The sequence below is a fragment of the Schistocerca piceifrons genome, chromosome 11 (assembly GCF_021461385.2).
Source record: "Schistocerca piceifrons isolate TAMUIC-IGC-003096 chromosome 11, iqSchPice1.1, whole genome shotgun sequence".
Classification (NCBI taxonomy): domain Eukaryota; kingdom Metazoa; phylum Arthropoda; class Insecta; order Orthoptera; family Acrididae; genus Schistocerca; species Schistocerca piceifrons.
In genome coordinates this window covers 116,589,457-116,602,680 of record NC_060148.1, presented here as the reverse complement: position 1 = coordinate 116,602,680, position 13,224 = coordinate 116,589,457, and the positions used below count along the sequence as shown (strand labels likewise).

At 44.7% G+C, this 13,224-nt stretch overlaps 1 pseudogene; it reads left to right on the top strand.

Annotated features, from left to right (window-relative positions):
• Positions 1-741: 741 nt before the first annotated feature.
• Positions 742-859, top strand: LOC124720600 (annotated as a pseudogene).
• The last annotated feature ends 12,365 nt before the right edge of the window (positions 860-13,224 follow it).

The following is a 13,224-nucleotide window of genomic DNA, read 5'->3' as shown; positions in this document are numbered from 1 at the left end:
CTCGCTGTTGTTTTGAATCTTTCAGAGGCTTGTGTGTGTGTGTGTGTGTGTGTGTGTGTGTGTGTGTGTGTGAAGGGTAATGGGAGGGGGGGGGGGGGTTCTACAGAACAGAGTTCCACTGCAAACAGTGTATTCTGTATTCATTTATTTTTTGCTAAACCATACGTATTGTTAAAGCAAATGCGGACAAAAGAGCTTCAATCTCAAGATGATAAGATTCCAAGTACTTGAACCGGTGAACTCCCTCGAGTATGATGCCATCTATATCAAGAAGTTCTTGCTACTCTTATCTTCCACCTAATTGCACGAACTCTGATTTATCTTGATTCACCTTTGGCTCAACCTCCTTTGAGCACTTGTCGATTGTCTGATGCGTTTTTTCCAACTCACGGTTTCATTCGCTTAGCAGTACAGTATCATCTGCATTTTGGAGACTTTTGAAAGCACGGTCCACCTGCATTCCAGGCCACTCATGTTGCCTACATTCCTTTATTAGTTTCTCTAAGAAGAACACCTCCGTGTCTGTGACCTGTCTCAGTCTCGAACAAGTCTGACATGACCCCTCGGAAACGTGCTGCTCCCTTTAACCAACCCATACAAGTTTGTGCCATTTTCTCTAGCTTCTCAGGGACTCTCAAGTCACTATAAAGGAACTTAATAATTTTTCTTATTGATAAATGTATAGATAATTATTCGACTCTCATGGCAAAGATGAATTTGAAAAGTGGTTAACACTGACGGGGCAACGGCCTTCCCGCAGTGGATACACCGGTTCCCGTCAAATCACCGAAGTTAAGCGCTGTCGGGCATGGCCGGCACTTGGATGGATGACCATCCGGGCCGCCATGTGCTGTTGCCATTTTTCGGGGTGCACTCAGCCTCGTGATGTAAACTGAGGAGCTACTCGACCGAATAGCAGCGGCTCCGGTCAAAGACAACCATCGTTATAAGGACCGGGAGAGCGGTGTGCTGACCACACGCCCCTCCTATCCGCATCCTCAGTTGAGGATGACACGGCGGTCGGATGGTTCCGATGGGCTACTTACGGTCTGAAGACGGAGTGCGTTAAGACAAACGAAGATTTACGCTATTCGTTTATTAGTTTTAGTAACAGTTACCTTTCGTTGTTCACATGCCCTGATGGTCAGACATATTGTGTAATCCCTAGTGAAATTATGGTAAATAATGAAAGCAACTTCTGAAGCAATGCGACTTTCCCATTTACAATACCATGGATACCAGTTCCCGCGACATTCAAAACCTGCAGTCTTTCTTTTCATTTAAGTAAGAAGTCCGATTATTTTCTTTCTTAGATGAATAAATGCATTTTAGCCACAATTGTTTTTACTCAGGCCGCGAGGAATGATAGTATTGCACGTGCCTCTATCATTATCGTACGTTTGTATACAACTGAACATGTGCCAATGTAACTTTACTTATGACCCATTTCCTTTACAGTATTAATTCTTATTTTGAACCACTATCTCGTGAATGTACGTGCCCTCTCATTTTGTGTAGTCAGTCTGGTGTATTCCTTAGTAACGTTACTTTTAATATTCAGTGGCTTAGTTTCCACAATTGACCTTTGCCTCTGTCGCAACGGCGCTTCACGTGAAATATTTATTACGCGACATTCATACTAACTCTAATTTCAAAATTACGACAGAGGCTGACTAAGTTTGTTACAATAGGGCGGTTACATGACGTAGTGCATTCTATACGCTATTCCTGTGGATTCTTGATGCTCGCGTATGCACGTCGGAAGTCGACGAACGGAGTGTAGACATCTTTACCATATTCCCAGTGTTTTTCAAACAGTTGGCGTAGAGTGCAAAATCCATAAAGTAAAGAAATTGAAATACAAGGTGTGGTGCTGTAGAAGAATATTGAAAATTATATGGACTGACAATAAATGAGAGATTCTTGGCCGAATCGACCTAGAAAAGAACATGTAGAACACTCTAACGAGAACATTATGTATGACGATAGACCATGTGATGAGAAATCTTGGCATAACTCCCGTGATACTAGAACAGCTGCAGAGGGCAACAACTATGGGTGAAGACAGATATTGGAACGCATCCAGCAAATAGTTGAGGACGTAGGTACTCTGAGATGAAGAGGTTGGCACAGTAGAGCAAGTAGTGGCAGGTGTCAACAAACTAGACAAAGTGTGATAATGCAAAAAGAAAAGTCTTGGTTTGCAACTTATAGACAACAAATCCCATATAGACAACAAGAATCCTAAGGAAATGCAGTCCGAAAAAAAAAAAAGGAATTAGGTCACAGTACACTTGTTCGCCCACTGCTTGAATACTGCTCACCAGTGTGGGATCCGTACCAGATACGGCTGATAGAAGAGATAGAGAAGATACAACGCGGAGCAGCGCGCTTCGTTACAGGATCATTTAGTAATCGCGAAAGCGTTACGGAGATGATAGATAAACTCCAGTGGAAGACTCCGCAGGAGAGACGCTCAGTAGCTCGGTACGGACTTTTGTTGAAGTTTCGAGAACATACCTTCACCGTGGAGTCAAGCAGGATATCGCTTCCTCCTACGTATATCTCGCGAAGAGACCATGAGGATAAAATCAGAGAGATTAGGGCCCACACAGAGGCATATCTTTCTTCTCACGAACAGTTGAAACATCCCCTTAGAAAAATTTTATAAATGACAGTGCTGGAAAACCTCTACGTTATTTGATTTTCAAACAACTGAGCAAAACTGAACGTACTCAGACATTCCCTAAACTGACACACAGTATTTTTAGCGCAACGCAATCTGACTTTCAATAATCCCTACCAAAGGATGGCCCTGACTAACAATAACCTATCTCACAAAAATCTTCGTTACTCAAACTACTGCAATATAGCGTGCACCAATACTGACAGCTAAATAAAAGATTCAAACTACTGAAGGCACTAACTACTGATAGGCATAGTTAGCAAATGAAAGATTTTGATAGAGAACAAACAATGCATTTACCTTAATAGTGTTCAACAGTTATAATATATATATATATATATATATATATATATATATATATCAGTTCATGATATCCAGACTTACAGATTTAGTCTTTCTGATGGACACACGTCCAGATCGACCGCTCTCAAAACTCCGCCATCTCTCTCCCCACAACCACCACTGCTGGCGGCTCACCTCGTACTGCGCAGCGCTGCGCGCTGTTAACATCCAGCTGCCGCTGCCCAACACTACAATAGCAAATATTCCAACAATGCAAACCGGCCACAGACTGCACACAGCACAGTAAGTGATTTTCATACAGAGCGCTACGTGCCGATACCAACAAGAAAACCTAAACAGCCTATTTACACAGTACGAGACTGGAATAGAAGGGAGAACCGATAGAGGTACTCAAGGTACCCTGCACCACACACCGTCAGCTGGCTTGCGGAGTATAGATGTAGAAACACTTGTTGGTTGGCCGGCCGTCATGGCCGAGCAGTTGTAGGCGCTTCTGTCAGGAACCGCGCTGCTGCTACGGCCGCAGGTTCGAATCCTGCCCTCGGCATGGATGTGTCTGGTGTCCTTAGGTTAGTTAGCTTTCAGTCGTTTCTAAGCCTAGGGGACTGATGACCTCAAATGTTAAGTCCCATAGTGCTTAGAGCCATTTGAACCATGTGAACACTTGTTGGTTACGAATGTACACTACTTGCCATTAAAATTGCTACACCAAGAAGAAATGCAAATGATAATCAGGATTCATTGGACAAATATATTATACTAGAAATGACATGTGATTACATTTTCACGCAATTTGGGTGCATAGGTCCTGAGAAATCAGTACCCAGAACAACCACCTCTGGCCGTAATAACGGCCTCAATACGCCTGGGCTTGGATGGCGTGTACAGTTACAGCTGCCCATGCAGCTTCAACACGATACCACAGTTCATCAAGAGTACTGACTGGCGTATTGTGACTAGCCAGTTGCTCGGCCACCATTGAACAGACGTTTTCAATTGGTGAGAGATCTGAAGAATGTGCTGGCCAGGGCAGCGGTCGAACCTCTGTATCCAGAAAGGCCCCTACAGGACCTGCAACATGCGGTCGTGCATTGTCCTGCTGAAATGTAGAGTTCTGCAGGGGTCGAATGAAGGGTAGAGCCACGGGTCGTAAGACATCTGAAATGTAACGTCCATTGTTAAAAGTGCCGTCAATACGAACAAGCGATGAGCGAGATGTATAACGAATGACACCCCATAGCATCATGCTGGGTGACACGCCCGTATGGCGATGATGAATACACGCTTGCAGTGTGTGTTCACCGCGATGTCGCCAAACACGGATACGAACATCGTGATGCTGTAAACAGAACCCAGATTCATCCGAAAAAATGACGTTTTGCCATTCGTGCACCCATGTTCGTCATCCAGTACACCATCGCAGGTGCTCCTGTCTGTGATGCAGCGTCAAGGGTAACCGCAGCCACGGTCTCCGAGTTAATAGTACACGCTGCTGCAAACGTCGTCGAACTGTTCGTGCAGATGGTTGTTGTCTTGCAAACGTCCCCATCTGTTGACTCAGGGATCGAGACGTGGCTTCACGATCCGTTACAGCCATGCGGATAAGATGCCTGTCATCTCGACTGCTGGTGATACGAGGCCGTTGGGATCCAGCACGGCGTTCCGTGTTACCCTCCTGAACGCACCGATTCCATATTCTGCCAACAGTCATTGGATCTCGACCAACGCGAGCAGCAATGTCACGATACGATAAATCGCAATCGCGATACGCTACAATCCGACCTTTATCAAAGTCGGAAACGTGATGGTACGCATTTCTCCTCCTTACACGAGGCATCACAACAACGTTTCACCAGGCAACGCCAGTCAACTGCTGTTTGTGTATGAGAAATCGGTTGGAAACTTTCCTCATGACAGAACGTTGTAGGTGTCGCCACCGGCGCCAACCTTTAAAAGCTAATCATCTGCATATCACAGCATCTCCTTCCTGTCGGTTAAATTTCGCGTCTGTAGCACATCTTCGTGGTGTGGCAATTTTAATGGCCAGTGGTGTAGTTAGCGGACTCGCGGTGGTCACTTCCGTGCAAAGGATTTTCCCTCATTGTTAGCTGAGGGTGAGGTCGAGAATATCTTGGTTGCACACTCAGCTTTCTCCAGTACTTTATCGTTTTGGAACTCGCTTTTCCTTTTGCTGCATTTGCATGTTCTGCCCCTCACTTCGCTTTTGCCGAAACGATCTGATGGCCAGCTGATCAGCGCGTCATTACCGGCGCGGCATCTGTACCCAGCTGGGGCACCCAAGTCCCGCGCTGACGGAGCTTCGCTACCTCCGAATATACACACACACCGCATTCCGCCCGCCGATCTCGGCGTGGGTGTTAGGCGGAAATTCGCTGCTCGCCGTGCGTGACGGACGGCCCAGCATTTCCGGTCCGAGGCGGACGGGAAATGGCGCGAAACAGGCGGCGATGGAAGTCCGATTCTGGCCTCATGCGATACAGGTATCGACCCGGCTGTTGCGGCGCCCACGCTGGAAACGTACAAAAATATCTGGACAGCCTTGCGGAGACCCTTTGCTTCAACAGTACGATTCTACAACATGCATTGATACCTCATTAGGCTCTTCGAAAGGTAGTCGTGAAGTTTTACCGAACATCTTGAACAAATATAGCTTTATCAAAAACTCCTTCTGACATATCATTTAGCCTTAATCCTCAAAGAACCGACTCGTGTCACCACAACTGCCTGTTTCTTCTACCTATATACTGGGTGATCAAAAAGTCAGTATAAATTTGAAAACTTAATAAATCACGGAATAATGTAGATAGAGAGGTCAAAGTTGACACACATGCTTGTAATGACATGGGGTTTTATTAGAACCACCCCATATAGCTAGGCGCGTGAAAGATCTCTTGCGCGCGTCGTTTGGTGACGATCGTGTGCTCAGCCGCCACTTTCGTCATGCTTGGACTCGCACGTCCGCAGACCTCAGTCCGTGCGATTATTGGCTTTGGGGTTACCTGAAGTCGCAAGTGTATCGTGATCGACCGACATCTCTAGGGATGCTGAAAGACAACATCCGACGCCAATGCCTCACGGTAACTCCGGACATGTTTTACAGAGCTGTTCACAACATTATTCCTCGACTACAGCTATTGTTGATGAATGATGGTGGACATATTGAGCTTTTCCTGTAAAGACCATCATCTTTGCTTTGTCTTACTTTGTTATGCTAATTATTGCTATTCTGATCAGATGAAGCGCCATCTGTCTGACATTTTTTGAACTTTTGTATTTTTTTTTTGTTCTAATAAAACCCCATGTCATTCCAACCATGTGTGCGAATTTGTTCCTCTCTATCTACATTATTCCGTGATTTATTCAGTTTTCAAAATTATACTGACTTTTTGATTACCCGGTATATTCTCCACGTCACCTTATGGTGTGTGGCGGAGAGCACTTCGTGCACTACAGTCAGCTCACCCCATTTTCTGTTCGAGTCACTAATAGCTCGCGGCATGAACGGTCATTAGTAAACTTCCGAGTCGGCTTGAATGTCTCTAATTTTACCTCCATGGTCTTTTCGCGAGATGTACGTAATGGGAATCAATATATTGGCTGAAATTGTAAGTTGCCTGTAATTTCGCACCTTACAAGAACTCATCCACATACTTTGCCGTGGTCTACAACCACAATTAGGTATCGTTTGATAGGTTGTACATGAATATACAAAGGAGACTGACATTGTCACGTACTTCTTGTAAATAATTGTTAACGCTTATTGCATGAAAGGTGACGGAGTGTCTTTATTATAAAAACGGCGTAATGAATGATTGCCTATACTAGTAGAGGTTGGGTGTAGATGAAACGGCAGGCAGAACTCAAGCTCTGCGTGGAAGGCCCGCACAGTTGTCGGTCCTGCTTAAACACAGGTAGTAGCTAGACGGGCGTCCTGGCACCTGAGCTCTGGAGCACAATAGGGTGACGGCCGGCCGCTATTGTAGTAGGGCCGGAAGGATAACCGGATAATACTTCCGAACGCGGAAAATCTTGGACGCAAGTGAGAGGAACGAAGATGCGGCACCTCGTTAACCATGCGGGTTGGGTTATTTCCTAGGATTTTTACTCAGAAGCGTACCATTGTACGAGTATAGGTTTTTCCTCTTAAACTTTCCGCGCTGGACGAGAAAAGACTAAAATATGGTTGGTCGGCGTTCGGAAGAATCTGTCGAGAGGGAGAATATTCCGTGGTTTCGGGAATATGATTCGTTTTCGGAATTACGAGTGTGGGGAGCCGAGCCTTACTGGGAGGCCAGCGGTGGGGAGACGAGAAGTCTCCCGTTGTGAGCGCCCATGTGTGACGGTCGCTCGGTATCAGCTTTGTTGGTACGGACGGACATGCTGACTTCGGTCTCAGCAGAGTTTATAGTTAGAACAGTTAGGAACTGTTATGTTGCGAACCTACACGATTCGTCGTCGGCCGCCCGGGGTTAGCCGAGCGGTCTGAGGCGCCGCAGTCATGGACTGTGCGGCTGGTCCCGGCGGAGGTTCGAGTCCTCCCTCGGGCATGGGTGTGTGTGTTTGTCCTTAGGATAGTTTAGGTTAAATAGTGTGTAAGCTTAGGGACTGATGACCTTAGCAGTTAAGTCAGTTAAGTCCCATAAGATTTCAATTTCACACATATTTGAACTTTTTTTTTTTTTTTTTTTTTTTTTTTTTTTTTTTTTTTTTTTTCGTCCTCGTTGAGTACGCAGCGTTCAGTAACGGAGAGCACTTCCTCTGCCTACCCTTACGTTGAGACGTTATCTGATCTCCGTCCTTGTGGCTGGGAGTTTGCGTTTCTCGTCTGTGGAACACAGAGAGGAGGCGACTGTATTAGAGTATATTAGTCAGAGGTCCTCCTTCTGCCGTCCTAGTGTTTGAAAGAGTTTATTTGTGGCTGGAGTTCTTCCATCGTCGCAGACGAGTACGAGAACCATCACTTCGACGCACCGGACGCAGTACATACGGTGATATCGCAAATTGCTTCGGCTTATTAGGGCTGTAAAAGCTAAACAGCAGTGATCACGTTAGTTTATTTCCACTGAGGTTCCACATCACCGCAGATCATCTTTGAAAGTAGTGTCTCCTAGTGTTTGGTACGTAGATGGTGTCAGTCATTTCGCGTTATTGAAATTAAATGGTTTAAATGGCTCTGAGCACTATGGGACATAACATCTGATGTCATCAGTCCCCTAGAACTTAGAAGTTCTTAAACCTAACTAACCTAAGGACATCACACACATCCATCCACGAGGGAGGATTCGAACCTGCGACCGTAGCGGTCGTGCGGTTCCAGACTGTAGCGCCTAGAACCGCTCGGCCACTCCGGCCGGCTATTGAATTAGGTCGCGCGGTCATAATAAGGGGCAGAGTTGGGAAATTGATTAGTAATTTTACTAAGGAAATGTAAACTTTGTAATATAAAGATTTTTTTAGCGTACAATAAATATATAAGCAGGAACAACGTTTATCATTTAGTAGTATTAGTTGCCTTCATCATACATTTATGTTTAGATTGTAATTTATAGAATTAAGATATCTGCTTCAGTCAGACAGCGTGTATTATTCTCCGTTGCGCTCATTCATTTTACACCCTCCTGGAGTAGCATCTTGGAACACATCTAGGAACGCACATACTCGGAACTTCAACAGTAACGCACAACGTCTCTCTTCCAACGTCTGCCACTGGAGTTGGCTGTGCAGCTCCGTGACGCTTTCGTGCTTAATGGACCTGTAACGATACGCACTCTTTCGAGCTTCCCGCGCCCGGGTTCCCGGGTTCGATTCCCGGCGGGGTCAGGGATTTTCTCTGCCTCGTGATGACTGGGTGTTGTGTGATGTCCTTAGGTTAGTTAGGTTTATGTAGTTCTAAGTTCTAGTGGACTGATGACCATAGCTGTTAAGTCCCATAGTGCTCAGAGCCATTTTTTTTCTTCTTTCGATCTTCTCTATTTACTATATGAATATTGCATCTGCTAAAAGTATACAGAAGAATGGAAAAGAAAATTTACGATGTATAAGATGACAGTCAGTTTGGCTTTAGGGAAGGTAAAGGCACCACAGACGCAGTTCCGACTTTTCAGTTGATAATGGAAGCGAGACTAAACAAAAACGAGGCCACGTTCAAAGCATTTGTCTACCTGCAACAAGTGTTTGACAAAGTTAAATGGTACAGATGTTCGACATTCTGAGAAAAATGGGGGTGAGATAAAGAGAAAGACGGGTAATGTATAATACGTACAAGAGCCAAGGGGGAACAATAAGAGTGAAAGACCAAGGACGAAATGGATTAAAAATGGTGTAAGACAGGGATCTTGTCTATCGCCCCTACTATTCAGTCTGTACATCGAAGAAGCAATGATGCAAATAAAAGAAAGGTTCAAGAGTAGAATTAAAATCCAAGGTGAAAGGATAGGAATTATAAGATTTGCTAATGACTTTGCTATCCTCAGTGAAAGTCAAGAGCCGGCCGTTGTGGCCGAGCGGTTCTAGGCATTTCAGTCCGGAACCCCGCTGCTGCTACGGTCGCAGGTTCGAATCCTGCCTCGGGCATTGATGTGTGTGATGTCCTAAGGTTAGTTAGGTTTAAGTAGTTCCAAGTCAAGGGGACTGATGACCTCAGATGTTAAGTCCCATAGTGCTCAGAGTCATTTGAACCGTTTTTGAAAGTCATGAAGAACTACAGGATGTGTTGAATAGAATGAATAATCTAATGAGTACAGAATATAGACTGAAAGTAAGTCGAAGAAAGACGAAAGTAACGAGAGGTAACAGAAATAATAACAGTGAGGGACTCAACATCAGTACTGAGGTAACGAAGCAGATGAAGTTAAGGAATTCTGCTACCTAGGCAGCGAAATAATCCATGACGTATGCAGCGAGGAGAACGTAAAAAGCAGAATATCACTGCCAAAAAGGGCATTCCTGGACAAGAGTAGACTACTAGTACCAAACACGGTTCTTAATCTGAGAATGTTACGTTTGTAGCTCAGCATAGCATTGTTTGGCAGTGAAACATGGACTGTAGGAAAACCAGAAGAGAAGAGAACTGAAGCATTTGAGATGTGGTGCTACAGAAGAATATTGAAAAGTAGGTGGACAAATAAGGTGAGGGATGGGAAGGTTCTCCACAGAATCGGCGAGGAGAGGAATGTATGGGAAACACTGAGAGGGAGAAGAGACAGGATGATAGGACGTGTGTTAAGAGATCAGCGAATAACTTCCGTGGTACTAGAGGGATCTGTAGAGGATAGACTCTGTGCAGGAAGACAGAGATTGGTCACCTGACATTAGTTTTATGTGCTCGTTCCACTCCATTTCACTCTGTACGCATACTCCAGATATTTAAATGGACATGAATACGCCCACTGCTCGTTCGCAAGTCGCGTAGTCATAAAATAATGATTTTTTTGTTCCAACAGAAGACAATACGTTACATTTGTTTTTGTTGGAGGCCAACTGCCACACAACTGCAAAATCAAGAAAAAAATTGTTAAAATGGCTCTAAGCACTATGTGACTTGACATCTGAGGTTATCAGTCCACTAGTCTTAGAACTACTTAAACCTAATTAACCTAAGGACATCACATACATCCATGCCCGAGGTAGGATTCGAACCTGCGGCCGTAGCAGCAGCGCGGTTCCGGACTGAAGCGTCTAGAACCACTCGGCCACAGCGGCCGGTGCACAGTCATGAACCAAGCATCGATTCTCTGCGGCTCTTTCTGCATTTCGCTGCAGTTCTCTAGCGTCGTGAGTTCTCTGTCCGCGAAAAGCCTCGTGGAAATAACTAGATCATCCATCAATACATTTAGACGCGGTGTATCGTAATTAACGGCGTAAACGGATGCAGTTGAAAGTACAGATGGTATAAGCAAAACAGTCTTCAAAAAATGGTCTCGAAAACGTATACTTTAAGAGCTACGGACACTTCTTCATCTTCTGTAGCGCCAAACGGATATCTTCTACTGCAAACACATTGCTTTCCATCTTTTGAGGGCTGAAAGTACATCTACATCTGCATCTACGTGGATAATCTGCTATTCACAATATAGTGCCTGGCCGAGGGTTCAATGAACCACCTTCATGCTGTCTCTCTACCATTCCACTCTCTAACGGCACGCGGGAAAAACGAGCACTTAAATTTTTCTGTGCGAGCCCTGATGTTATCGTCATGATGTTTTCGCGATCGGAGGAGAAAACTGGTGATTGAAATTTCGTGAGAAGAACCCGTCGCAACGAAAAACTCCAATGATTGACACCGAAATTCACGTATCATGTCTGTGACACTGTCTCCCCTATTTCGCGATAATACAAAACGAGCTGACCTTCTTTGTACTTTTGAGATGTAATCCGTCAGTCCCACCTGATGCGGATCCCACACCGCACAGCAATACTTCAGAATAGGGCGGACGAGCGTAGTGTAAGCAGTATCTTTGGTAGACCTGTTGCACCTTCTAAGTGTTCTGCCAGTGAATCGCGGTGTTTGGTTTGCTTAACCCACAATATTATCTATGTGATCGTTCCAATTTAGGTTACTTGTAATTGTGATCCGTAAGTATTTAGTTGAATTTACAGCCCTCAGATTTGTGTGACTTATCGAGTAATCGAAATTTAGCTGATTTCTTTTAGTGTGAATAACTTCACAATTGTGTGAATAATTTCACAATTTTCTTTATTCAGGTTCAGTTGCCACTTTTCGCACCATACTGATATCTTATCTAAATCACTTTGCAAGTCGTTTTGATCACCTCATGACTTTACAAGACGGTAAATAACAGCATCATCTGCAAACAATCTAAGACGGCTACTCAGATTGTCTCCTATGTCGTTAATATAGATCAGGAACAATAGAGGGCCCATAACACTTCCTCGGGCAACACCGGATATTACTTCTGTTTTACTCGATGACTTTCCGTCTATTACTACGAACTGTGACCTGTCTGACAGGAAATCACGAATCCAGTCGCACAACTGAGGCGGTACTCCGTAGGCACACAGTTTGATTAGAAGACGCTTGTGAGGAACGGTGTCGAAAGCCTTCTGGCTAATACAAGCAAAAACTTTCAGTAAACATGGATTTTTAAGTGCATAGATTAAGAGCTATGTGCAGTTGTTCGTCTTCGTAACTGTGAAACACATTTCTTCTGTTGAACAAGTCCCTGTAGGTCTTAAGGTATGCATTTTGAAGTCCATGTTTATTAGACTTTTTTTCCTTGTTTTGGTCCATACGACCAGATCTGAAACTACGGAAACCGAAGAGGTTGCATTACCAGAAAGAGTTTCGGAGATGAAGAAGAGTTTATATCTCTTAAGGTGCACATTTTAAACCCCATTTGTACGGGAGGTTTTTGCTTGTAGTACGCTGTACTTCCCATTTTATGCACTTACGCCATGAATTGTGATATAATCTGTGGAAACTAGTGGTATTTTAACTGCTGCTTGAGGTATGTACGAAGTTATTTCTATGTCTGAGGATTTGTCTCTGTTGACAGTAACATGATTTGTTCTTCTGTCGGCCCGACACTCTTTAGTCTCGTCTGATAGCCGGCCACTGTGGCCGACCGGTTCTAGGCGCCTCAGTCCGGAACCGCGCGACCGCTACGGTCGCAGGTTCGAATCCTGCCTCGGGCATGGATGTGTGTGATGTCCTTAGGTTAGTTAGGTTTTAGTAGTTCTAAGTTCTAGGGGACTGATGACCTCAGATGTTAAGTCCCATAGTGCTCAGAGCCATTTCTAGTCTGATATTGAGTACTTACCAGGGGAAAGTGCAGGACGCTTTCCAGCGCCTTAGGGAAATCAAGGATCACTGTGTCAACTTGGGCGCTGATATCTACAGTTTCATGCGTCACGTCTACGAGCAGAATGAGCTGCATTTTACATTATCGTAATTTCCTGAACCCATGTTGATTTCTACAGGAGAGACTCTACTCTTAGTTTACAAAAGTCATGGAATGCCTCCTAACATCGTGTCGGACCGTGTTTTGCCTCTACGTGTCATGGACTCAACTGGTCGTTGGAAGTGTCCCGCAGAAGTACAGAGGCATGCTGCATCCTGCACACGTCAGGATGCTGTCAGGAGCTCAGGTGGACGTCCCAGGTGTTTTTCCTACACGTCAAATGAGAAATCTTAGGATTCGGAGAAAAATGGATTTTATTCCCAAGATCTGCCACTGAGGGGTACAATATTCACG